The following is a 26,246-nucleotide window of genomic DNA, read 5'->3' as shown; positions in this document are numbered from 1 at the left end:
CTCGACGTATGCCCGGCCAAATTTCTGGCTAAAATGGCTGAAGTCATCAATCCCATCGTGAATCCTATCTTGAATCGCTCTCTTGGAGAAGGGGTGGTTCCTGAGGTCTGGAAGCAGGCGATGATTATCCCTTTACTTAAAAAGCCCGGACTGGATCCGGAGGTGCTGGCTAATTACAGGCCTATTTCGCTTTTGCCCGCCTTTGCCAAGATCCTTGAGAAGCACGTGCACAGGGTGCTCTCTGACTATTTGGAATCTCATGAAACTGTTGCACCCCTCTCAATCCGGCTTCCGCGCCAATCTAAGTACCGAGACAGCTCTTCTGGAAGTCTCGGAGGCTGTTAAGGAGGTGCTGGACTCAGGTGGCAAAGCGATGCTTGCGATGCTAGATCTGTCGGCGGCTTTCGACACCGTCCCCCATGAGGGTCTCCTCGCCAGACTTTTTGAGATCGGTCTGAGGGGGACGGTGTTCGGCTGGTTTCAATCTTTCTTGGCCGGCCGGCGACAAACGGTCTGGGCCTCCACTAGCTCCGCCGTGATGCCGTCATTAGAGGTCGGAGTCCCTCAGGGCTCAGTGTTGAGCCCGACTCTCTTTAACATCTTTATGACCCCTCTGGCGGAGTCCTCCGTTGCCCAGATCGTTTCCTACGCCGATGACACCCAGCTCCTTTTCACCTGTCAGAAGGGGGCGGATTTCGATGGAGAGAGTATCCAGGGTTGTCTTGGGGCTGTTTTTAATTGGTTCCATCTCAACAGCCTTAAGTGCAACTCGGATAAATCAGAGGTACTCTTTTTTGGCTGTAAAACGGATCCAGACTGGCAAAAATGGTGCGAATATGTTCCCTCCTGCAGCCTCCTCCCGGATAGCCAAGAACCTGGGAATTAAGATAGATGACGGTCTAACTCTGCGTTCCCAGATTCTAGGGCTCCCTGGCACATGCTTCGGGCTTCTTCGGATGCTCCGTAAGTTCCTTCCTATACTATCGGAGGAGCATAGGAAAATAACGGTCCAGGCCATAATTGGTTCGAGAATGGATTACTCAAACATTCTCTATCTTGGCCTGCCAGAGTATCTGCTTCAAAGGCTGCTGGTTGTCCAGAACTCGGCTGCACGGGCCATTTATGGATTATCTGGCCGTGCCAGGGTCTCTGGCCTACTGCAGTCACTCCATTGGCTCCTGATCCGGAAGCGGATAATTTTCAAGGCTTTGACCTTGGCTCACAAGGCTCTACATGCTTCTAGAGCTAAATATCTTCAGAGAAGGCTAGCCTTTTATCATCCTGCAAGGTCTCTGAGGTCCGGATCTCTGTGTCTTGCTGTGGTCCCTCGTATAAAAAGGGCACGCATTGGAGGTCGGTCCTTTAGTCTGCTGGCTCCGCAGCTGTGGAACACCTTGCCAGTGGCACTGCGCAGTACCTCCAATTTGTTGGCGTTTAGGAAGGGCCTTAAAACTTGGCTCTTTACCCTGTAGGTAGCAGTTTTCTTTTTTAGTTAGGTTTCCTGTTTATCCCTTTTGTTTTGTTTTTGCTTGTTGTGTTGTGATTTAGAGTTACAATAAAGCTCCGGGACACTCTGAGTAGCCGTGCGCTATACAAGATTCAAATAACATAACATAACATATTTATCCTGACGCAACATTAATGGTCTCGTGGAATGTGGCGGGGCTTAGAAGTAAGGTGACATCATCAGATTGGTTGTCTTTTTTAGGCAGCAAAGATCTAATATTGCTTCAGGAAACCTGGCTGGTTGCACCAGAGCATAGACACGGATATCTTAATTTTTATGTACCAGCAATCCCGAGTCTGCGAGGGAGACCGAAGGGGGGTCTACTAACGTGGGTAAAACAAGATAGTAGATATATAATCCACCAATTGGATACCAAAAGCAGCGATATCCTACTAATTCAAGTTCAGTGCCCCGATTCTAAGGATCTTTTTATTTTTAATATATATTCAAGGGGCTTGCCGGGGGGGTAAACCCTCGGACACTATTGAACAATTAGATGTACTCCTTGAGTTTTTTTTAAAGGTAACATCATAGTTGCGGGGGACTTCAATTGCTGTTTTGAACCATTGGACAGCAATGATATCGATCTTACCCTGGAAGAAGACTTTTCATGGAATATCCCTCAGTTGACAGTAGTGCCAATTATGAAGTGGACAGAGGCTGCACTTCAGCTCAAACTTTTATGTGTAGGACAAGGGCTACGTGCAATAAATGGTAGATCAGCTTCTGACAAACATGGTGCATTTACTTTTAATAATGGTTTATGTAAGAGCCGCATTGATTATATACTCACCAATAAAGAGAATTGGCCCAATATTAAGGACATGATGGTAGTTGAAAGGGTCGAGAGTGACCATGATCCATTAATTCTATCATTTGTTATTTAATTCTTACCACCAGGAGGGCCCTCCTGATTGTGTTGACATTGTCCTTTCAAATGATACTAGACGGATTAGATGGGCAAATTGTCTAGTGAGAGAAGATAAGATAGCGGAAATGAGGGAATTGACTATCCTTTTTTTATTTTTTATTGATAACACAAGCAAACAAGAGTTACACAGAGTCAATTAAACCAACAAAGAAAGCAACAATCATGGTAATATTAGAAAAAAAATCAAAGCATATTTTGTACAGACTAAATCTTCAATAAGAAATCAGATATACAATATAAAAAGGAAGAAATACATGAAAAGAAAAACAGCAAGAGCAATAACCTTTCCTTCTCCTTTCCTTCAATTCACACATGGAAAAAAGTTCCCCAGATTTTTTCTAGTTTCTTAAGTGACTGAGCCCCTCTTGTTCTCGCTAGAGAGAGTTCCATGTCAAAGATTTCGTTCACCAAAGACCACCATTCGGTTACATGAGGTGTAATTGACTATCCAGGCAACAATGGAACTCCAAAAATGTATCACACAGGAGGAGGTTATAGCAAATATCAATCTGATCCATAATAAACTTTTTAATCAATTAAGGTTTTTTTTTTTTATAAAAAAGGTGTCAAATAGACAGAAAATGCCTGTTAAAAAGGAAGATCAATGGTATGGGAAGTCCTGCAGGACTGGCTTCAAGTATCGGGATGTGCACCGCCTAAATTTCGATTATAGGTTTTGATCGTGCTCGAGGGTATCACTCCCCTCCTGGGGTGTAATTGAATATTTCAAAGTGTAGCAGGCCTATTAGTCCATAGGCTTCTCACCCTTGGCACAGAACTTGGGGCTGAACGATATTCAGCAAAAATTATATGGAGCAATTACTTTGTGCAGTTCATGTTTTATATTTCCCTCTTTCAATATCGTAAATTCATCCACATATCTTTTCATTCACATATTACGATCCATTTTCAAACATTTCGTGTAATTCCAATGCATTTCGGTGCCCCTTGCATCTTCATCAGGGAACATCTAGAATATACAAATGAACATACTTAATCTGCTGTAATTCCTATTTGAGCTAGTTATATTACGCGCGTGCTAAGATACTGACATAGCTATGTGCTCTGGTTCCCTAGATGCCTTCATGCACAGTTCTCCCACTCTCAAGGTTTAATGCGTGGCTCATATACAAATAAACCCCTCTGCTGTTCAAAGGTTATCGCGTTTTTAACAAAAGGATTACGTAAGGTTGTGTCCTTTGAAATGAATTACGCCGCTTATTCTGCTTGCCGGGTTTCTACTGTTAACGCGTTCAATCTATGCTTGATTTGTCTTACCTCGCAAGTGGTTCTAACACGGCGGCATTTCTCCTCCGAATGCTAGTTTGGTTTGTGTTACAAAACCGGCTCGGGCCGGGCATTTACGCTAAGCACGTTACGCGCATGGGTACTAGGGATGGCTCATTTTTTTGTTATCTAACTTTATTGACTATCGAGTGTTCATCTCTGTGTGTGTAAATGAGATGTATACTTCACTCGACGCATGCTGCAGCCAGTATTCATGTCACCAACAACAGGTTTAAATAATATTATAAATTACAGGAATATTGAATAACACAATCAATGCGGTTTAGTACTAACTGCATCTCGTTATAAATAGCATAGATATTAAACCCGATCATTAAGTCCGTTTGGCTTAAGACTATTTAAATGATAAATCCAATAATTCTCACGCTTGAGTAAGTTCTTCTTGTTCAACGGACCCTCTACTTTGGGAACTACTTCCAGGATACAGGCTCGCAATTGGTTGATATGTCGTTTTTCAAGAAAATGTACTGCCACTGTTGATTTGAGCGAGCTGGTCCTGATGTTACTCTTGTGTTCTGTTAACCTTGTTTAGAATTTTCTTTCAGTGTGTCCCACATAAACTGACCCACACGGCACTTCAACATGTATATTGAGTTCATTGTGTCACATGTTGCGTTTACCTTTATTGGAATTTTATGTCCCTTCATGGGGTGGGAGATTGTGTTGCCCTTCAATATGTTATGACAATTGCTGCAATTCAAGCACGGTGTGGTTCCTTTAAATGTGTTTATAACAGGTAGTCCTTTTATGTTTTTTAACATTTCTCCCAAGTTGCGTCCCCTAGTGTGGGCGAACAATGGTTCCTTGTCAAATACTCCTTTAAAATCAGTTTCTAATTTTAGGATTTGCCACTGTTTCTTTATAACTTTGGTGAACTGAGGATTCACATTGGAAAATTTACTGACACAAGTGATTCTGTTCTCCGTAGGTTTGTGTTTACCCATCAGTAGTTCTTCTCTCGGTTTCTGTAGTGCTCTGGTTAACGCTGTTTTAACGATAGTAGCTGGGTATCCCCTATCTCGAAACCTATGTTCCATTAATCTCAGTTGTTCTTGACATTCCTGTGTTTCTGATACCACTCTCCTGACCCTGAGAAATTGAGAGTAGGGCAGGTGCGTTTTGAGGGGTTGAGGATGATGACTTTTGTATTTCAAAAGATTGTTTGAAATACGTGGCACCCAACCTTCATCAGCAAAAAGCGCTTTACCAACAACGGTGCCTTTTTTAGAAGAAGGCCCCACAGAAACGGAAGACCCCGGAGGGGAGGTAGAAAAAAACAAAGAAAAGGGACCACCACAAACGAGGACTACAACCAAGAAAGACAAACCGAAGAAACAACAACCGACATAAGGAACTTGGTAATCAATATTTTGGATGACAAGCTAAACAAAGCCCAAATACAAACACTTCAAAAGGGAATGTCATACGTACCCACAGCACACACCAACAAATTGGAAGTAGATGTAAGCTTATTTAAACTCACTCGAAAAATGAGATTGCGACACTACTTTGATAATGTGGCGACCGACATTAGACCCAAACAGGGGCGCAACAAGGTCGTAATTTCGGGGGGGGGCTAACATGGCAGATGATGGGGCGTGGCTAATGTAAATCAATGGGGCGGAGCTAAAATGGCAGATAATCATGATCGGTAAATGTGGTGAATTCTGCATTTGAAACTGGACAACAATTAAAGCACACATTTTTGTTAGTTTGATGCATTGCCCCCCAAAACCCATACTCACCCTGAATCTTAAAATTACCCCAGGCACACCAAAACACATACCCACGCTGAACCCTAAAATCAACCCCCTCACACCCTAAAACCCATACCCGCCCTGAAATCTATAATTACCCCTGGCACCCCAAAACCCATACCCATCCTATCCCTAAAATTATCCCCCCCGGCACCGCAAAACCCATACCCACCCCACACCCTAAAATTACCCCCTGGCACCCCAAAACCCATAACCACCCTGAACCCTAAAACCACCCCCCTGGAGCCCCAAAACCCATACCCGCCCTGAACCTTAAATTACCCCTGACACCCCAGAAACCATACCCATGCTGAACCATAAATTTCCCCCTTGCCCCCAAAACCCAAACCTTAAACTTACCCCAGGCACCCCAAAACCCATACCCATGCTGAACCATAAATTCCCCTCTGGCACACCATAACCACTCTGAACCCTAAAATAGCCCCCTGACATCCCAAACCCACACCTGCCCTAAACCCTAAAATTACCCCAGGCACTATAAAACACATACCCACGCTCAACCCTAAAATTAATCCCATGGCACCCCAAAACCCACACCCACACTGAACCTTAAAATTACCCCTGGCACCCAGAAACCCCATACCCATGCTGAACCATAAATGCCCCCCGGCAACCCATAACCCACACCCTCCCTGAACCATAAATTCCCCCTGGCACCCCATAACCCATACCCACCCTGAACCCTAAAATTGCCCCCTGACACCCCAAAACCCACACCTGCCCTGAACCCTAAAATTACCCCTGGCACACCAAAACACATACCCACGCTGAACCCTAAAATGTCCCCTGGCACCCCATACCCACCCTGAACCCTAAAATAGCCCCCTGACATCCCAAACCCACACCTGCCCTAAACCCTAAAATTACCCCTGTCACTATAAAACACATACCCACGCTGAACCCTAAAATTAATCCCATGGCACCCCAAAACCCACACCCACCCTGAACCTTAAAATTACCCCTGGCACCCCAAACCCCATACCAAACCATAAATGCCCCCCGGCAACCCATAACCCACACCCTCCCTGAACCATAAATTCCCCCCTGGCACCCCATAACCCATACTCACCCTGAACCCTAAAATTGCCCCCTGACACCCCAAAACCCACACCTGCCCTGAACCCTAAAATTACCCCTGGCACACCAAAACACATACCCACGCTGAACCCTAAAATGTCCCCTGGCACCCCATACCCACCCTGAACCCTAAAATAGCCCCCTGACATCCCAAACCCACACCTGCCCTACACCCTAAAATTACCCCAGGCACTATAAAACACATACCCACGCTGAATCCTAAAATTACCCCCTGGCACCCCAAAACCCACACCTGCCCTGAACCCTAAAATTACCCCTGGCATACCAAAATACATACCCACGCTGAACCCTAAAATGTCCCCTGGCACCCCATACCCACCCTGAACCCTAAAATAGCCCCCTGACATCCCAAACCTGCACCTGCCCTGAACCCTAAAATTGCCCCCTGGAATCCCAAAACCCATACCCGCTCAGAACCCTAAAATTACCCCCTGGCACCCCAATCCGTAACCCACCCTGAACCATAAAATTACTCACTGGCACCCTAAAACCCACACCCACCCTGAACTCTAAAATTACCCACTAGCACCCCAAAAAAAAATGAACACTACAAACTTACACTACATTTGCATATTTGGAGGGGACTGTCCTCTTTGACGTTTCTATGTATGTAAGTCAAGAACAACATTCACAGTAACCTAGATATACAGGCAGTAGGTAATGCTGTGCTGAAAAATGCATTAAAGTTACTGGAACTTACACAAAAAACTGCTGCCTGCTCCTCTGATACTATACTGTGGAGTCTGGCTGATCAGCAGCACTGCATCCTGGCATCCAGCCCCTCCCGAAGGTCTCACTGTGTAGATACTGTATAGATCAATGTGGGTCAAATGCACAGACAGCAGGGGGAAAGAGATGGCCAGTGCAGGTGAAGCTTTTCCTTTGTAAATTAATTCCTGCTGGCGTCATAGCCCAGGGTTTGCTGTCTGTGCACTTGTTTGGAATACACATCTATACAAGTGCACAGACAGCACGCCCTGGGCTATGATGCCAGCAGAAATTCCTTTACAAAGGAAAAGCATCACCTTAACTGGCCAGCCCTTCCCCCTGCTGTGCACTTCACACCCCATGCTCACAACCCATCAAGTGCTTAGGTGAAATCCCTGCCTTCAGGCAAGGATTTCACCTCTGCGCTACTCTAAAGAAAAACAAGAGGTCAGGGCAGGGGGGTTCACTCGCTGAAATTGTTCAGAGGCTGGCTGTCTGGCTCGGGCTGCTGGGCCTCTCAGGAAGCATTAAAAAAAGCACATTCTCGGATCGGATGCACAGCCTTCTTGCATCATTTCAGTGCGTGTCATCTTAGCCCGGGCAGAGGAGGCGACGGGGGGGGCTGAAGCCTGGTGAGCCAAACGGGTGTTGCGCGCCTGGACCCAAACCTCAAGATGAATTAAGAGGTCTAAAAACAAGTAGTACTTACATGCCACCGATCAGCCACAAAACCATAGATTTGTTTGAAGAACTGTGCAAACGGGACATCAACAAAATTAACTTTCACAAAAAAAGCAAAAGGAAAAACATGACCGATAAAGAATATGGAATAATCGGAGCGATAGCCAATAAGGAGAAGATCACATGCCAAAAAGCAGACAAAGGAGGGGACCTGGTTATACTGAACACATCTTATTATGAAACAGCGGTCAAGGAACATATAGAAGATGAGCAGCTATACATGGAGATCGATTTTGACCCTACAGAAGAAATCCGTAAAACCTTGCAATCTATTCTACAAAGAGCTGAAGAAAAAGGAACCATTACTGAAAAAAACCCGGAAATATCTCACACAAATTAGACCGAGCAGTCCTTTTCTATATATGGTACCAAAAGTACATAAGGATCTACACAAACCACCTTGCCGTCCCATCGTGTCCACAAAGAAGAGCCTCCACGAACCAGTGAGAAAATTCCTAGATAAGTTCATGCAACCTCTGGTATTGAAATCATTTTCATACATTAGAGATTCGACAGATTTCTTGATTAAACTTCATCATTTGAACATAGAAGGAGATATAGTGATGGCAACAGTAGACGTTAAGGCGTTGTACACGTCGATACCCCACAAAGAAGGATTAGAAGCGATAGAACACGCTCTATTGAACAGCACGTACTCACACGATTTACAAATCTTCTTGATGGAGCTCATGGAGTTCACCCTAATGAACAGCTATTTTACGTACAACAAGAGATGGTTCATCCAACGAAGCGGAACTTCAATGGGCAATTGCGCCGCACTGGCGTACGTGAACCTGTACATGACATCATTTGAGGAACAATTCATTTACCACAACCAAGCATGGGCAACACAACTTCTCATGTATGTAAGATTCATAGATGACATTTTCATGGTATGGAGAGGCAACGTTGAATCGTTAGCGAGTCAATTGAAAGTATTAAACCAAAGAAATGACCGTATCAGCTTCACACGGCAAATAAATCAGAAGAACATTCAATTTCTTGATGTGGAAATAACCAGAGAGAACAACCTATTTCGTACAAATTTGTATCGTAAGCCTACAGACAGGAACAATCTTTTGAAATACGAAAGTCATCATCCTCAACCCCTCAAAACGCACCTGCCCTACTCTCAATTTCTCAGGGTCAGGAGAGTGGTCTCAGAAACACAGGAATGTCAAGAACAACTGAGATTAATGGAACATAGGTTTCAAGATAGGGGATACCCAGCTACTATCGTTAAAACAGCGTTAACCAGAGCACTACAGAAACAGAGAGAAGAAATACTGATGGGTAAACACAAACCTACGGAGAACAGAATCACTTATGTCAGTAAATTTTCCAATGTGAGTCCTCAGTTCACCAAAATTATAAAGAAACATTGGCAAATCCTAAAATTAGAAACTGATTTTAAAGGAGTATTTGACAATGAACCATTGTTTGCCCACACTAGTGGGACGCAACTTGGGAGAAATGTTAAAAAACATAAAAGGACTACCTGTTATGAACACATTTAAAGGAACCACACCGTGCTTGAATTGCAGCAATTGTCATAACATATTGAAGGGCAACACAATCTCCCACCCCATGAAGGGACAAAAAATTCCAATAAAGGTAAACGCAACATGTGACACAATGAACTCAATATACATGTTGAAGTGCCTGTGTGGGTCAGTTTATGTGGGACACACTGAAAGAAAATTCAAAACAAGGTTAACAGAACAAAAGAGTAACATCAGGACCAGCTCGCTCAAATCAACAGTGGCAGTACATTTTCTTGAAAAACGACATCATATCAACCAATTGCGAGCCTGTATCCTGGAAGTAGTTCCCAAAGTAGAGGGTCCGTTGAACAAGAAGAACTTACTCAAGCGTGAGAATTATTGGATTCATCACTTAAATAGTCTTAAGCCAAACGGACTTAATGATCGGGTTGAATTTCTATGCTATTTATAACGAGATGCAGTTAGTACTAAACCTCATTGATTGTGTTATTCGTTATTCCTGTAATTTATATTATTTAAACCTGTTGGTGACATGAATACTGGCTGCAGCACGCGTCGAGCGAAGTATACATCTCATTTACACACACAGAGATGAACACTCGATAGTCAATAAAGTTAGATAACAAAAAAAATGAGCCATCCCTAGTACCCATGCGCGTAACGTGCTTAGCGTAAATGCCTGGCCCGAGCCAGTTTTGTAACACAAACCAAACTAGCATTCGGAGGAGATATGCCGCCGTGTTAGAACCACTTGCGATGTAAGACGAATCAAGCATAGATTGAACGCGTTAACAGTTGAAACCCGGCAAGCAGAATAAGCGGCGTAATTAATTTCAAAGGACACAACCTTATGTAATCCTTTTGTTAAAGACGCGATAACCTTTGAACAGCAGAGGGGTTTATTTGTATATGAGCCACGCGTTAAACCTTAAGAGTGGGAGAACTGTGCATGAAGGCATCTAGGGAACCAGAGCACATAGCTATGTCAGTATCTTAGCACGCGCGTAATATAACTAGCTCAAATAGGAATTACAGCAGATTAAGTATGTTCATTTGTATATTCTAGATTTTCCCTGATGAAGGTGCAAGGGGCACCGAAATGCATTGGATTTACACGAAATGTTTGAAAATGGATCGTAATATGTGAATGAAAAGATATGTGGATGAATTTACGATATTGAAAGAGGGAAATAAAAAACATGAACTGCACAAAGTAATTGCTCCATATAATTTTTGCTGAATATCGTTCAGCCCCAAGTTCTGTGCCAAGGGTGAGAAGCCTATGGACTAATAGGCCTGCTACACTTTGAAGTCCTGCAGGACAGCATACAAAGCCCTGGCAGAGGCAGTTAAATCAAAAGATGGAGATAGAATTAAGAAAGCCCGTGCCCTCTATAAAAAAGCCCAATATGATGCCAAACGAGCATGGGATGAGGATTATTGGAGGGAGTTGTATTGTGCTAATAAAGAACGATCTATGTGCACCTTTTGGGATATGGTTACGTGGGGTAGGGGGATTTAAAGGGGAGAACCAACAAACCATGTTCCACCCAACCTCTGGGTCTCTCATTATGCGTCCCAGTTTGCTTCTATAGAAATGGCCGGTGAAGCGAGTGAAGATTCTATCCTCTCCAACAAGGATATTACTCCGCTACGCTTTGAGAGAACCAAGGTCGGAAAGATACTGAACATTTTCCCCAAAGGTAGAGCACCAGATTTGGACCTAGTGCCAGCCGATTTATTTATGCATGATAAGGAGGTCTGGGCACCGTATATTCAATCTCTAGCAAATGGTATTGCCATAGGCTCACCCATACCTGATACCTGGAAGGGTGCTGAGATCATTCCGATCTTTAAAAAGGGGCAGCGCTCAGATCCAGGAAATTACAGGCCCATAAGTTTAATCGACTGCATTCAGAAGGTGGTAGCAAGGCTTGTTCTGCAGAGAATCCAAGGGTGGATTGAGGAGGAAGAAGTACTGTCACCTCTCCAGGCCGGGTTCCGCAGTCATACAAGCACAATTGATTAAGTTTTTAGATTTGTTTTAATTTATTGGCGGGTGGTAGTGTTGGGGGGCGGGGCACACTCTTCGCGGCATTTGTCGACCTCAAATCAGCGTTCGACCTGGTGCCACAAGCAAAAATGAGGGCGGGTTTTTTGCAGACCAGGGCATGCCACTGGATATTTTGTCCTTTTTAATGAAATTACATGAGGACAATTTTGCCCAAGTTCGCTGGAACCAACTGGGGAATGTAACAGATAAGTTTCCAATTGCTAGGGGAGTACGCCAAGGGTGCGTACCGGCACCGACCCTCTTTTTACTGTCCATCAACAGGGTGATCAATTACTACGAGCATCAACCAACCGATACCCCCAAGTTGGACAGTAAGTTGATCCCCCTGTTGATGTTTGCAGATGATACTCTATTAATTTCGAAAACACAACAAGGCCTGCAAAAGGCTATAGATGTTTTAGAGGTATTCTGCAAAGACCATGGACTTTCTATAAATGTGAGCAAGACCAAGTTCATGGTCCTCCACAAGTCCAAGTTTGTTAGAGGGAAGGTGGCCATGAATCGGGTTCAGCTCGAACAGACTCAAGTTTTTTCATATCTGGGTATTACCCTCGCTTCTAAATTAGATTGGAAACATCATACCAATCAGTTGGTCACGAAGCATGCACAGTTAGCAGGAGCCCTAACAAAAGAGTTACTCCTCTCCCACACTAGGCCAATCACTCCTGTACTCAAAATTTACGATGCGAAGATTGGTGCAGCAGTTCTTTATGGGGCAGAACTGTGGGGGTATAGTAATCTTACCCGACTGACTAGCGCCCAAAACACATTTTTACGTGGAATCACAGGTCTCCCAGTATCTACCCCCTTGATTCCCCTTTTCTATGACCTGGGATCCCAACGCTTGGAAGATATGGCCCGGTATAGACCAGTAGCATACTGGAGGAGATTGTGGGTTAACCCTCATCTCTCCCAGTATGCATGGGGCATTCCTTGAAGTCAGAGATGCTGACAGGGCACACAAAATCCCATAGATGAGGGAGGCAAGGGCAACATATACTGCTATGGGTCTATCCAGTCTGTGGGAAGATCCAATAGCCAATACATTCCCACCTAGAATTTTTTTTAGAGAACTTTACTGGAGCATGGTTTCAATGAAAAGATTTGGACGTTGCACTAGTCCGTCATTAACTGCAGATTTTTTGGAACTAAAACACTCAACTGCTCTTGAGGGGTATTGGGATTGTATTACCGTTCCTGAGGATAGGAAGAGATACCATCAGTTTAGGGTTGGAACACTACCTATCAACTCCTTTACCGCCAAATGGAGCGGAGGAAACAACCCCAGTTGTCCTTTTTGCCCTACTCAACGGGAAAGCATTGGTCATATTTTATTTATCTGTCCCGAATATAAAGTCCAAAGGCAAACATGGTTAAAACCTATCTGCTTGCAGCTAGGTCTTAAAACAGGTTATGAGTCTCTAAGGATTCTCAAAACAAATAGCTCCCAGCCTGTGGTTATAGCTGTTGCGAAGTTCCGGCACTGGATGTGGAAAATCCGAGCTCGTAAATCATGTTTACATTGATTATTTGTGTATTGTTTTAATAAAATCATATACTATGATCATGCTACCCAAATAATATATATTGACATATGCTATATATGAAACCTTCTGAATCCCTTTTCATGTTTTAAAATTTTTATAATGAAATTAAACGTGTATTCAATTGATGTTAAAATATATGTTACACGCTAATTAATCTACTTAATTAATTTTTTTAATCAGTAGTTTGTTGTGATTCTATCTAGGACCCTAATTCGATATTCCCGATTTATGCCCTTATATGGTTATAACAAATAATATCCTTATACAGGCATAAGAATCATATCCATATTTAGTAATAGCCAATGCAGTCCAAATACGGCAAGGCTACTCCCATAGACTCCTAGAAAGTACAACGCGTTCTTTAACCAAACCAAGCCTCCAGCAGCCCGGGAAATCCCCCTGCTTTTGTTTTGATTTGCACAAGAACTCCTGGAGTCCAGAAAGAACTGTTAGTTCTTAGTGACGTCTTATGTCCAACCTTACGTCAAACCCGGCACCTTTCAGGTATAAATATACCAACGTTGCCTTAAGCAAACACACGGTGGTTTGGAGCAGAGCGGCAATCTACTTGCCCGACGCCCAGCTGATGCGAGAGCCGAAGGAAGCCGACCCTCCCATTTGACGCACTGAGAGAGACGCTGTCTTTTCTCCTGCAGAGAAATTCCAGCTCCGGTGTTTCCAGTCACCCTTGCGGGTTGCTGGAAGATCGAGTCCTGAGAAAGAGATACAAGACCTCCTACATTCTAGAACCAAGGTACGGAGCTGATTAAAACCTTAAAGAGAATTCTTGATTCAGGTTCTTGGCAAAAAAACAACTTAACTTAAACTGCAACTTACTTACTCCTTCCCACGTATTAGGCTTAGGTCAGGTACACCGGGGTAGGCGTATCTTAGAAGCACCAGTTGAGTACGTTAGTCAATGTTTTTATGTATGTATATATTTTATCCGTTTTAAAGTATCATATGGCTAAGAAACCATATCAATGCTTTTACAGTATTATTTCATAATACTACTTTTACTGTACGCACTTTACTTCATGATAAGTATTGCAATTGTGGCAACTCACTTCTCTTGCATGAGAAAGAAGACTGCTCAATAAATAACAACTTTTATTGAAAATGCCCGTCTCTCTATTTCTCTGCACTCCTGGTGAAATTAAGCATGCACGATTGACTGAGTGAAATAGCTGTCTATTGTTTTCACACAACTCTAGAGATATACTCTTTATTCTGAGGGAGCAAAGTTGTCATGTTTATGAGGTTGTCAGAAACTAATCCCTTCTTGTCTATTCAGGAAAGTTAACCCCTTCCTGTCCACTCGAGAAAGTTTCTAGTGACCTCTGAGCTAGCTGGCAAACCTATTTAAGTCTAACATGGTCAGTAGAGACCTAGATGACCTCAGTCCTACGTCTAAACTGCTGTTTATGTTATTCCAATGCGCAGAGCCTATTGGGAAAATAGGAACTACACTACATGGCACCGAACCTTTGGTAAGGCGATAATCTAACGCAAGATACTAGAGTAACTCAGTCGTGCTTTTCACACAGACTCCTTTTTCCCGTAAAAACTCCAAAAGACGTCTGGTGTGGGTAAAAGGTTAATATCCGCCGGAACTTAGTAAGAAGAGATTCCTATGTATTAGTTTTTGGTTTAGTCAACGTTCAAGGATACAGTGTTCCAAAATATTGTGCACCTAATCTTTGTTTCCTTGAAACTTGCTCTGCAACAAAACTTTCTGTCAGTAAAATGTCGGATAGTGAAGAGGAAAGGGAGAGAGCTAAATTAGCAGCTCAACTTTTAGCGGATGTCACAAGTCTCCAAGAAAATGACCCGAATGCTATAATCATTCCGGTAAATGTAAGAAAAACTATAACTAAAAAACTTATAGAAAATGGAGTATCATCAAGAGGTGGTACAGTCATATTTGTGGTAGAGGCCCATGAATATCGGCAGACAGAGGTATTCTATTGCTGGATACATTTTCCAGCAGCAAATGCTGTGACACACGAGTTCCACTACTACAAAATAGAGGAATCTCCAGAGGAATACGCCCCTTTCGAGGACGTTGAAATTCCGTTTACATACCAAGAGGACCTGCTCTGGTTTAATGGCGCCTTAAAACTTCAAAATCACATCACCAGGCTCGGTCCACTAGGTAGACCAGGAGCCACATGGCCGGTTCTAGCCAGCTACACACCACATCCCGACATAGAAAAAATGTCGGACCGGGAACTTTTAGCTCAGCTAAAACAACTAATTAAAATACATAGACAATTGGTCCAATATGTCATGCGGACTTCAACAGTCCAACCAGCAATAATAATTCCACAGACCACCCCTCATCAGGGGAACACAAATAAAATCACACCACAAAATATACAATCAGCCATTGGCAAAATACCCGCCAAACGGGAACAGATTCCATTCTGGTTAGCTCAAAAAATTACACAGATAGAAGCAGTATTTCCAGATACTACTCCTATTGAGAAACACAGAATTCTGACTATCTGTCTTCCAATGGGGATCGCACCACATGTGGAGGACTGTGACACTTGGGGCACAGTCTTTGCTTCGATCTACACAAAAACACATGGTGTTCCGTCCATGGCGGTTATACCAGACGTACTAAGACAGATTCAAAATGAATACGGTCCAGAACCTGCTTTAACTCTGGGTATGAAATTACTGAAAGACTTTAAGCAGGTCTCGGCTATATTATTAGCCAACATAAAAGGAGAAGCAGCATCTGTGGCGATCCGCCAGAAATTGAAAGAAACCGATATAGCAGAACAACCTTTTGAACTTGCCAGAATCATAGAAAAATTCTATGAAGAACTAGGAAGAGATAGTTTGGGTGGGAAACCAGTAAAACCCCAACTAACTGAAAATCCTGAAAAAACCTTTATTAAAAATAATCTCAACACTCCAAAAAAAGAGTTGGGCGGGTAATAAACAATCCACTCCCAGAGAAAAACGTTTTCAGTCCAGAGGAATGTCTCCTCAGCGGAGAGATAGATCTCCAGAAAGAGGAGGCAAGTCTCCCCAAAGGGAGCCCTCTGAAAAAAGATATAACCTTAGAAATAGGGACAATTTGAGAAAACCTGACAGATATCAAGATATTGATACACGTCCCTCTCGATCTTTTCAGAATTCCCCACAGAAATCGGAAAGAAGAGGACGGTCAGAACACAAAGAAGACCACGTCAAGTCCAAAGACAGGGAATCTGCTCATCAAAGTAAAAAATTACAATATCCTAAAAGGAAGGTAGCTAGTATTAAAATAAAACATGCAGAGGATACTGAGGACACAACTGAAAAACGGAGAGTGGGCCCAGACAATGCTAGACAGCGCAGCAGAAGTGACCATAGCTCGCAAGATCCTGATGAATCTTATGGAGACAGTGGACACGAATGAATACATTCAAGTGGAAACTGCAGACACCAGAGTTAGCAAACCCCATAAATTATACGAAATAACATTGCGTATAGAGGGGGATAAAACTAGGAAAGTAAGGGGTCTCTTTTGGGATAACTTATCTAAAGGCTATGATATCCTGTTAGCTGAAAAAGACTGGCCACCAGAGTTTGTCAGGGAGTGCCCTCGTGGCGAAGAAATGATTATGCCTGCCTTCTCAAATCATATTCCAATTCATAAAAAAATACACATTTGCAAGAAAATGGGCAGGGGCCCAAGCTCCTGCATTATATAAAAATCATGTAGGATGGGATGAGGATTCTCCTCCCCACAAAATCCAGTTAAAAAATCAACCTACTGCACAAAGACAGTGCCCAGTTAAACAAGAAGCTAAAAAGCAAGTCAGGGAGATCTTAGATCAACTTGAATATCAGGGGGTGATTGAAACATGCACCTCACAAATGAACAATCCTTTATTTCCTGTCTCCAAGCCAGACGATTCATATCGTCTAGTTTGGGACTACAGACACTTAAACTCCTGTTGCAAAACATTTGCAGTACAAAACTCACACAGTGCAGCACTAATGAATAACATCGTGCGCAAAAAATATAAAACAACATTAGATATCTCTAATGGATTCTTTTGTCAAAACATTGCACCTGAAAGCAGGTATTTGACCGCTTTCTCAACAATGGGGTCGCAAAAACAATTCTGTCGACTCCCACGGGGATTCAAGAATAGCCTAGGATTATTCTCAGCAAGGGTAACAGAGTTACTACAAATATATGATGATGAGGCATTATCTTATGTCGATGACATCTATCTCACAGATGATGACCTGGAGACTCACTTAAAAAGAGTGAACACCATAATACTTGGGTTCGCAGCTGAAGGGTATAAATTCAACTTTAAAAAGTCACAAATTGCTCACCTAACTGTCCTGTTTTTAGGATATGAATTATCAAGTGAAGGCAAACGCCTAGCAGACAACTTCTTAGAGAAGTGTGCTGTACTCCAAGCTCCAAAAACGCTGAAGAATTTACAATCAATACTAGGTTTCCTGAATTTCGGAAGAACATACATTCTAAATTATGCAGAGAGGGTTAAACCTCTCTATGAATTAATAAAACCTGATTTCAAACAAATCAATTGGACTCAGAAACGCACAGAAATTTGAAGATCATTACAAACAGAAATGTTAACTAAAACAAAATTGCAAACTCGCGACAACATACGCAACCTTGTAATCCGAGTCATCCCAGGAAGATGCTGATTCACGTACCTGACCTCTAATGAGGGAGAAACGGTACCAATAGCTTACAAATCACACTTGTACACACAAGCTGAAATGAAATTCAGTTCTACTGAAAAAATTCTAACTGCGGTTCAAACTGCTGTAGCAAAAGAAAGAGCCCTAGCCCAAGGCAAGAGAATATCTGTTTTAACAGCAGAATCAGCCCTTGAGGCATTAACAAGCCCACGCAATCTAAATGCTGTGGTATTAGATCCAAAATGGATACAATGGGAAAATTCACTTGCTGCAGAAGACGTGAAACACTATTTTGACCCGAAAATGAAAAAACTAGAAAATCTTGAATACGAACATGAATACCCTCTGTCAATCGAAATTCTGCCCCTCGAACAGTACACATGTGTAATCTACATGGACAGATTTGCACAACACTACGATGTGGCTAAAAAATCCTACAATGCAGCGTGCGCGATTGTTAAAGGTCGCTGGCGCTTTGGTAAATTCAGACCGATAATCACCAAAACTGAATCACTCAGAAACTGTACAGCTCAGCGAGCTGCAATAAGATCTTTAAAGATGGCGCTTGAAAATGCCGATTGTGAATTCCCGACACTAATAGTGTGCGATTCGCATTACTGCGTCCAGTCTTACAATAAGAGCATGCAGACCTGTATTCAAAACGGTTACAAAGATGACACAGGTGCCACAATAAAGCATAACAAGCTATGGGAACAAGTAGTTCTTTTGCAGAAAGAACTACGAAAGACTCACGTGATACATACACTGAGTCATCAACGTGATGGCGTTCACGTTGCAGGGAATTCATTGGCTAACAGAGCCACAGCGGCAGCGGTTCAACCGGCTTCCGTAGCCACAAAAAAGCGTTCTACAAAATAAATAGATGGAGAAAGCATGCTGGCGGTAAAAGCGTCTTTAAAAGGCGACTATGCAGCATTATTCTCTCAACTATCCACTCAGTAACACATACATAATTGATGCAAACTCCGTTCCTTTTGCTCAAATCCCTGGAGTGGGGGACAGAGTAATTCCAAACACGAACCGGAGGGCTTACTTGATTCAAGAAGCACACATTGGGCAGGGTCTGAGGCACCAAGAGATCTTGAAATCTCTAATAGAATTACAATCAGAATACTGGTGGCCGGGGATGAGCTTGCAAATTTATAACTGTGCAATGGGTTGTCCAGACTGCAACAGAGATCGCAGTTGTGAACCGGACCAGACTATTGCCAGGACACCGTTATTAGAAAGCATCAGGCTATCTATACGCAAAAATCCAGCCGGAGAAATGCGTTCCCATAATTATTAAGACTAGATTCACTTAAGATGTAGACACCAGCACTCGGCTGACGCCAGAACTGTATAAAAGATTTGTGAGTCTTTATCGGCACATACGCAATTGGCATGCTACATTCTGACCAGGGTCCTGCGTTTAGCTCTCGGGCTTACAAAGAGGCCATGACCAGCATGGGCATTGCATTGCGGTACTCTTCTCCCTTCCATCCTGAGGGAAATGCGGTAGTGGAAAGAAAAAACCATGACATAAAGCAATCTATAACGGCGAGGGTATTAGGTTCGGGTGACGGGTGGGTCAAACATCTAACAAGTGTCCAACGTAGTCTTAACAATCTGCCAAGAAATTCTCTAAAAGGTATCACTCCTTACGAACTATGGTTCGGTACTAGAATGCACATCCAGGACTTAGATTGTCAGACTTCAGTGGTGAATAAAAAAGCCTTTGATATCAAAGACCGTTTGGCTGTTTTACAGGACTTAAATGAAACAAGAAGAAGTCTAAGTAACATAAAGTTAAAGCCAACGACCACTGAAGAGAAACTACCCGTCCCAGCAAGACCTGTCTGGATTCCAAAGATTGGGGATCTGGTCAGAGAAAAGATCGCGGTGAAGAAGGAATTTGGGCCTTCTTACAGAAAAGTAGTACCTGTCTTAGCTGTCAGCGGAACAAGATCAGTAGTACTACCGCCCCTTGCTGGTAAAAAGGAGAACAGAGTTGTATCCATCGACCTGGTAAAACCACAATCATGTGGCCAATAATAAGTAGTAGGCCCAGTGGACTCCCAAGAAATAGCAGACAACCAAATCTTGCTACAATCCAAGAGGTTTAAACTGAAAGACTAATCACTTTTGATAAACCTGCAGTAAATAAAAAAGGACTATGCAACAAAGCCATGGAACTTGTGCCTCTTGAAACCCAAATTACAACAGTTCGTCAAGAAACACCAGTCTACAATGATGTAGCATCAGACTATGTTAATGAAACAAAGAAAGATATAAAGACAATTGAAAATCCGGAAGCAATTCCAACAATTGACAGAACTGCATCTGGCTACTTCATCAATTTCGATGACTTTTCTGATGATCCAAGTGAACATGAAGAAACGCCAGCAACAAAAACTTTCATAGAAAAATGACTGAACTCGTTCATCAACTAAAAGAAATATATCTAATTTCACCATGGATTGAATTTTGGATTGTGTTAGGTGTACTTTTCCTCCTGCTTTGGCTCATCATGGTTTTATGTTTGGGTAGATTTATTGATGGAAAATATAGTACAATGGACACAGCAAGTCAGAACATCAACTTGGTCCTAAAACCTCACAGATCTTCACACATCGAGAAAAGAGAACTGTCATCAGTGAACATCACAGCCAATCCAATAGGGGTAGCATGGGACAAAACTGATTATGAAATCTATGGCCCGATTGAGCTCCTGAAATATCTACATCAGTTCAAGGTTTCATTAAGTGACTTTGTGATACCAAGTACTTTCTCTGATGATTGGGACTTTGAAAATATTATTAATATGATGTCAGATTTAATAATGTCAGCTAAATTCACAGAACATGATTATTTACAGGGTTCATCAAATTATGAAGAATTGTACTGCTATAATCATTTTGGTCATCACTATTTGCATAAATCTGCTCAACCTAGAAATGATTTTAATTATAATCAATGGGAACATTGTCCAACTCCGCCAAAAGGCAGCTCGAAAACATTTTATGAGAAATTCCCATACTTCTCAGGGTTTAACAACAGTGATCCAGAAACGTTTTATTTTAAAATGTTAAATAAGACAGGAATGAAAACAATGTTGACAAATACTAAATTGATTTATTCTGAAAAATGTTATGATAAAATGTCTACATTTGGTTTTGAATTTTGGAAAAACAACATTGAAACAAAAACCATCTGGGGTACAAAAGACTGGCAGGTACAAGGTCTAGAAGCATTATTTAGAGCCTGCATGATCACAGAACAGATAATATTCCTGAATGACACAATTCAACAAACAACCTGTCTTGGTTTAGCCAAGATAAAAGACTTAAATAAACCATCTATTCCAAAGCCCATACCTGATAGTAATAGCAGTTCAGATGTGGAGATAGACGTATCCCATATTTTACACCAAAACAGAACAAATCCTGATTGGAAAAAATGGTTGATCTGGCCCACAGACACAAACAACTGTCAAGATAGATTCCTGAACAAAATACAGGGGTTAAAACAGACCAGGCCAGACCCAAGATATTCCCAGAGACAACATCCAGGGATAGGTACAACATACAGTGTAGGGAAACTATGCCTTGAGTGGCTACAGAGATCCACACTGGCTGAAATTAAGCAACACTTGACTTTACTTAAAGACGGTGCTGACTTGCGAGATTTCATACTGGGACCTCGCAAACATCGTCAAAAACGTTTCATATACGCCGGTATACACGCAGCTTACAACGAAGCTTGGAAAGTAATGCAAATTGAAACAGCAGAAAAATACGAGAAATTGATCGTATTAATTTGGAAAAATCACTTTCTGTAGTGGACAATGGGTTAACGACTCTGTCCTCCAGAATATATTCACTGGACAGCATTGTATCATTTGCTATTGATATAATAGAGCAGGACTTGCTAATGTTACAACATGGTCAGTCCCAATTACGTTCTATTGTACAGCTAGGCTGGACGTTGCAAAACCTGCGTTCAGGCTACGTGCCATGGCGTCTAATCAACATAACGTCATTATTTTCTATCTTTAACCTTACTGATAAACAAATCAGTTTGGCACAAAAAGGAGCAGACTATACGATTCTGAGCATTGAAAAACTTGAAAGATTACCATTGACAATGTCAGAGAGACATGTCATTGAATGGATAATACACGGAACAATTACAATTCCGATAACAACTTTCCAGTTTCAGTATTGCCAAAAATATATACCAGCAGGCCTGTATGAAAGGTTGGGTAAAGGATACATCAAATCAACCTGGAATTTACCTTATACACACAAATGTTATAGTGAAGGGAAAAAAAGAGGTATTTCTTAGTGGTAATAATTGTAAAAAATCACTAAGTGGTACACTTCTGTGTCAAGGTATTAACTTGCATGGAGCCTGATAAGGTTCAACAAATAACGTTTCCTGTCACCTGCACGGCACTCCAGCAAAACAGATAGAGACATTTTTCAGACAGCTTTCCAACGGCAGTTATATTCTAATAAGTGACCACAGCTGTTGTGGCATGGTGCCAGGAAAAGCCTATCTCGTAATAGTTACTTCCAGGGTCATTTGCTGTATGCAAGTATTGTAGCCAAACAGCAATCCAGACATGGAGGCGGCAATATGGCCTTCTTTGAATATCTCTTCTATTCGAATTGATACTTTAAGCAGAATGAAGTCTATTCTTTTACAGACAACTGTGCCTTTAACCTCGTCCAAAGAGACATATGATCTGCAAGTTGCAAGGACAGTGGCAGAGATACATTCCCTATTATCGACAAATTGCCCCGTGCATTTCGTAGAAATGTTAGGTCAAATTTTAAACATGTCTGATACCAGTGGCATCGCACATGTATTTAAGACAATTTTTTTCGGGACACTTAGAACCCTTTGAAACAGTTCTGGGCATTTTCCCGAATTTTGTGCATTCATTATTAGGCGGCCTGTCTCTTCTTTTGGGACTCGTAGCAGGAATTTTATTTTTGATCATTCTGCTCCGATATGGCAAGCCAAACCACAGACAAAACTCCAGCTACAATGGAAGAGACGATCCTAGCAATACGCTACAGAGACCGAATCACTAGAGTCCTCGGATTAGCCCGGCTAAGAGATCTGAGTACAACCTGGTTTCTTTCATTCAGACCAATCTGGCAAGATTGCATCTTACCTGTGCTTCGATGTCTGCTATGCGGAGAAGAATGCGTGTTGGACGTCTGTCTTACACTACCATCAGCAGTACCAATGGATATCGATACTTTGCTCGGTCCGGTAACGACTCATGCAACGTGTTGTCCCCAGCGGCTACCTATTCTGATGACGGCATTCGTTGAGACTTCACCATTACAAGTAGGTGGCGGTGAAGTACGAGATGAAAGCAGCACCACACAGGTACAACCTTCTGTGAGCATTGCTGATCCAGACATTGATGATAGCAATCATTCTCACATATGCACAATTTCAACGTTTTCAAACTTGGTCGAACTTTCACCTGATGTTGTAGACCAATTTTTTGCAAGCCTGTCTGATATGATGTTCTCTCCGAACAACGAGAATAACTTTTAAAACAACGAGCACACAGCGTGAACTGTGAATTCGGCCTTCAGTTTTTGATAAACAAAACTACTGAAAACATCTGCAACAATTTTTTCCCCTGAAAGCGAAATTATTTTTTTTCTACTTCCAAAATATTTACCTTTTTTCTGGCACATGGTACTCTGCTTAAAGTAGAACTATTCTTAGAGAACAGAGCTTCTATTTGTAGAGATACTAGAGACAATATTTTATCTCAGCCTCTAGCACATGTACAGTATTGTATAAATATGTGATGAAATGGTCTCAACCTTTTTTCTGTATTCAGAGCCATTTCATAAATGTAAATTTCGCAATTCATTCAGCCAATGTTTATATATGCATTTCCTGAATGATAACACTGCTTGAAAAACGTACAGTATAAATACTCATTTTCGTGTATTTACCATATACCATTGCAAATGCAATTTATGTATTTTTGGGTGGGTTGGAAAACACACATGCATCGTTATATGTTTAGTATTGCTTAGTATTTAGTAATGATGGACATTAATACGTGGAGTGGGTGTTGTGATTCTATCTAGGACCCTAATTCGATATCCCCGATTTATGCCCTTATATGGTTATAAACAAATAATATCCTTATACAGGCATAAGAATCATATCCATATTTAGTAATAGCCAATGCAGTCCAAATACGGCAAGGCTACTCCCATAGACTCCTAGAAAGTACAACGCGTTCTTTAAACAAACCAAGCCTCCAGCAGCCCGGGAAATCCCCCTGGTTTTGTTTTGATTTGCACAAGGACTCCTGGAGTCCAGAAAGAACTGTTAGTTCTTAGTGACGTCTTATGTCTAACCTTACCTCAAACCCGGCACCTTTCAGGTATAAATATACCAACGTTGCCTTAAGCAAACACACGGTGGTTTGGAGCAGAGCAGCTATCCACTTGCCCGACGCCCAGCTTATGCGAGAGCCGGAGGAAGCCGACCCTCCCATTTGACGCACTGAGAGAGACGCTGTCTTTTCTCCTGCAGAGAAATTCCAGCTCCGGTGTTTCCAGTCACCCTTGCGGGTTGCTGGGAGATCGAGTCCTGAGAAAGAGATACATGACCTCCTACATTCTAGAACCAAGGTACGGAGCTGATTAAAACCTTAAAGAGAATTCTTGATTCAGATTCTTGGCAAAAAAACAACTTAACTTAAACTGCAACTTACTTACTCCTTCCCACGTATTAGGCTTAGGTCAGGTACACCGGGGTAGGCGTATCTTAGAAGCACCAGTTGAGTACGTTAGTCAATGTTTTTATGTATGTATATATTTTATCCATTTTAAAGTATCATATGGCTAAGAAACCATACAAATGCTTTTACAGTATTATTTCATAATACTACTTTTACTGTACGCACTTTACTTCATGATAAGTATTGCAATTGTGGCAACTCACTTCTCTTGCATGAGAAAGAAGACTGCTCAATAAATAACAACTTTTATTGAAAACGCCCGTCTCTCTATTTCTCTGCACTCCTGGTGAAATTAAGCATGCACGATTGACTGAGTGAAATAGCGGTCTATTGTTTTCACACGACTCTAGAGATATACTCTTTATTCTGAGGGAGCAAAGTTCTCATGTTTATGCGGTTGTCAGAAACTAATCCCTTCTTGTCTATTCAGGAAAGTTAACCCCTTCCTGTTCACTCGAGAAAGTTTCTAGTGACCTCTGAGCTAGCTGCCAAACCTAATTAAGTCTAACATAGTCAGTAGAGACCTAGATGACCTCAGTCCTACGTCTAAACTGCTGTTTATGTTATTCCAATGCGCAGAGCCTATTGGGAAAATAGGAACTACACTACAAGTTGGACGGATGACAATTTGATATATCGCCCTGTTGTTACTCTGTGTTATGAAATCTGCTACATGATATGTTACCTCACTGGTTTTAAAGTTTTTATCTTTTATAATACTGTCTTTTATGATTTCTAAATCAAAATAAAGACTCTCTGAATTGACTCCCCCCATGCTATCATGCTGAGAAAAAGTACTATTGACTCGAATTTCTAGAGTAGATCTAGAATGTGGAAACTCTGCTCCTTCAGTTGGTAGCAGAAGACGGTTCTCACATGATGCGGAGGAGGATCGAGAAAAGCGACCGAGAACTTCAGAGCCCCAAAATAGAGCCCAATGATCAAGAATGGACAGCAACGGTCTTGACTGAGACCAACAGAATTTGATGATGCAGCAAGAACAGCAGCAAATGGAAGAGTGAGCATCAATAGGAATGCATTGTGTGGTAGATTGCGGGAGAGCTGTGATTGTGTGATGTCTAGTGGAGTTGGAGTGAGTTGAGTGAATGTGGTTTCAGGCCGATGTGGTCCAAGCATTGAGATTAGAGTTTCAGGTCACAAAGTGGCCTAAGATCCCAGGATATATTAAAATGGTATTACTACGTGACCTGACGATGTAGGGTCCTGATGTGTGCACTGAGAGACTATGTGTTACCATAAAGTGCAGTGATCGTCAATCCATTAATAGATGCGCTCAACCTCCCAGGGACCCACCGTCTCAAAGTCCCTAATCCTCTACGTAAACAAAAACACTTTAAAGAAGGAGCACAAAATATAAGATAAAGAAAGATATTTTGTGTACACAATTCCACAATTAATGTTCAAAGTTAGTGATTTCCAAGAAAAAAGTCCGCCAAGCTGCAGATGTTCAATTCATATTCTTTATTCAGAATGACGCCAGTCAGCTTCCAAACAAGATTATTCTAGATACAACACAGTTATCAGCCAAAGCGTTTCGTCCCCATTTGGG

At 42.0% G+C, this 26,246-nt stretch overlaps 1 protein-coding gene across 1 annotated transcript in view; it reads right to left on the bottom strand.

Moving 5' to 3' along the window:
- Positions 1–2,466, bottom strand: part of LRRC61 (leucine rich repeat containing 61) — a 139,133-nt gene extending 136,667 nt beyond the window's left edge. Inside the window, exon 1 of the mRNA XM_078662579.1 lies at positions 2,301–2,466. The gene's annotated coding sequence lies outside the window, so the exon portion shown is untranslated. The remainder of the gene's footprint in view (positions 1–2,300) is intronic.
- Between the last annotated feature and the right edge of the window lie 23,780 nt (positions 2,467–26,246).

This window comes from Lissotriton helveticus, chromosome 10, assembly GCF_964261635.1.
Source record: "Lissotriton helveticus chromosome 10, aLisHel1.1, whole genome shotgun sequence".
NCBI lineage: Eukaryota > Metazoa > Chordata > Amphibia > Caudata > Salamandridae > Lissotriton > Lissotriton helveticus.
Note: the sequence above shows the minus strand (reverse complement) of the source record. Positions and strands in the feature narration are given on the sequence as shown.